We start from the raw sequence: 2957 nt of genomic DNA, 5'->3' as shown, positions 1-2957 counted from the left end.
ATCGAAGAATGCATCGAAGAAGGTCTCTCCGATGATGAAGAAGAATGGAAATGTTATCTCAATGACTCGGGATACATATCTCAGGAAGAACCATATCCTCCTTCAGAGAAATCCAAAGGCAAAGAAACTGAGCCTGTTCCTGCAGAAATCTGGGACACCTTGGGACAACCAAGTGGAAAATTTGATTATATGGTGAAATACACTGCACCTGAAAGTTCAAAGATTTCCATGGAAGATATCCAACCAACTGGATGGGGAGATTCCTTTGAATATGATAGTCAACCAGAAGAGGCTTATCAGCCTTGTCAATTTCCTCAGCAGCCTGAAACTACTGAAGATTTCGGATTCAATGCATCTGCCAAGGTTTATAATCCTGAAGATGGTTATTATCACATAAATGCCATTTTTGAAGATGAAGGGGAAGATGGTCCCGCAGTTGACTCGGAAAGTGTCGCTGACAATGAGTCTCTTCATCCTGAAGACTGGGAAATACATCCTGAAAATTCTGAAGATTGTGACTCGTCTTATGCTCTTCAAGAAATAGAAGAAGACCGTTTCAATTCTACAAAGAACAAGGGTGACAAACCAGGACCTTCAAATCCTGCTCGACCTGTGGTCAATGTCAATACTGAAGATAATTATGGGGATAATTTTTCTGAATACATAATACACAGAGGAGTTCGTTGCTACTGGAAAGCTGTCGACGTTCCGAATGTTGTTCGCCGCTCAAAGTAATCACCTCGCTGTTATTTTGACCTCCTGCCTTGCCCAAAACAGAGAGATGTTTTATAGGGCTTTGCTTTTAAATGTTCCGCCCAAATAACTTTGTGTATAGGGCTTTGTTTTAAAAGTTTCCCTCTTTGTCCTGCCCAAGACAAATGAGTTTGTGTTTAGGGCTTTGTTTCAAAAATGAATCATAAATAAAGTGTCATTTTGAATTCCCTACATTATATGTTTTATTTTTGCTTTTTCTGGAAATGGTAATCCTAAAAAACCAAAATAAAAGAAAAAACCTTTTCAAAAAAAAATCTACATACACTCTTGCATTCATAAATTTTCTGAAATAAATATAAATCACATGTGCAGATTTACTATTGATAAACCCATTGAATGCAATAACCCTATGCCCTCTCCCAACTTTGAGTTTCCTGTGTTCGAAGCCGAAGAAGAGGAAGAAGAGGAGATCCCGGACGAGATCTCTCGATTACTTAAGCACGAGGAAAGAGCCATTCTGCCTCACAAAGAGCCTCTAGAAAAGATCAACTTGGGTTCTGAAGAAGACAAAAAAGAAGTGACCATTGGATCGCTGCTTGATACTGATATCAAGAGTAAGTTGACAAACCTTCTCAAAGAATATGTTGACGTGTTTGCCTGGTCCTACCAAGACATGCCTGGGTTGGATACCAATATTGTTCAGCATTACTTGCCTTTGAAGCCAGAATGTCCGCCAGTTAAGAAAAAATTGCGAAGGACTCACCCTGATATGGCTAACAAGATCAAAGTGGAAGTTCAAAAGCAACTCGACGCAGGTTTTCTTGTCACCTCTGAGTATCCTCAATTGTTGGCCAACATAGTGCCAGTTCCGAAGAAAGATGGCAAAGTTAGAATGTGTGTTGACTACCGTGACTTGAACAAGGCCAGTCCAAAAGATGACTTTCCATTACCACATATTGACATGTTGGTTGATAACACCGCTAAGTTCAACGTCTTTTCCTTCATGGACGGGTTCTCCGGTTATAATCAGATCAAGATGGCTCCCGAAGACATGGAGAAGACGTCTTTCATCACCCCATGGGGTACATTTTGCTACAAAGTGATACCGTTTGGATTAAAGAATGCAGGCGCAACTTACCAAAGGGCAATGACTACTCTCTTTCATGACATGATGCATAAAGAAATTGAAGTTTATGTGGACGACATGATAGCCAAGTCCAGCACAGAAGAAGAACATATTGAATACCTTTTGAAGTTGTTTCAACGATTAAGGAAATATCAGCTTCGCTTGAATCCTAACAAATGTACTTTTGGGGTTAGATCTGGAAAACTTTTGGGTTTCATTGTCAGCCAAAGAGGTATTGAAGTAGATCCCGACAAAGTCAGAGCTATTCAAGAGATGCCTGCACCAAAGACTGAAAAACAAGTAAGAGGATTTTTCGGACGATTGAACTATATCTCCAGATTTATATCTCAAATGACTGCTACTTGTGGGCCAATTTTCAAGCTTCTCCGCAAAGATCAAGGGGTTGTATGGACTGAAGATTGCCAGAAAGCGTTCGACAGTATCAAAGAGTACCTGTTAGAGCCACCAATATTGATTCCTCCGGTTGAAGGAAGACTACTAATCATGTACCTTACCGTGTTGGAAGAATCCATGGGTTGTATGCTTGGACAACAAGATGAAACCGGTAAGAAGGAGCATGCCATCTATTACTTGAGTAAGAAATTCACAGACTGTGAGTCTCGTTACTCCATGCTCGAAAAAACGTGTTGTGCTTTGGCTTGGGCTTCAAAACGTCTCCGCCAATACATGATCAACAATACTACTTGGTTAATCTCCAAAATGGATCCGATCAAGTACGTCTTTGAAAAGCCTGCCTTAACAGGAAGGATTGCCCGATGGCAAATGCTGTTATCTGAATATGACATCGAATATCGTGCTCAAAAAGCGGTCAAAGGAAGCATTCTCGCCGATCACTTGGCGCATCAACCAATTAATGAATATCAATCTCTCAAGTTTGACTTTCCTGATGAAGATGTCTTGTACTTGAAAATGAAAGATTGTGACGAACCATTACCTGAAGAAGGTCCTGATCCTGGATCAAGATGGGGCCTAATTTTTGATGGAGCAGTAAACGCTTTTGGCAATGGAATTGGGGCAATCATCATCACTCCCAAGGGTACTCATATCCCGTTCTCTGCCAGACTGCTATTTGATTGCACCAACAACATCGCAGAAT

This window comes from Vicia villosa, linkage group LG1, assembly GCF_029867415.1.
Source record: "Vicia villosa cultivar HV-30 ecotype Madison, WI linkage group LG1, Vvil1.0, whole genome shotgun sequence".
Lineage (NCBI taxonomy): Eukaryota > Viridiplantae > Streptophyta > Magnoliopsida > Fabales > Fabaceae > Vicia > Vicia villosa.
The sequence above is the reverse complement of the archived record's forward strand: the minus strand, read 5'-3'. Positions refer to the sequence as shown.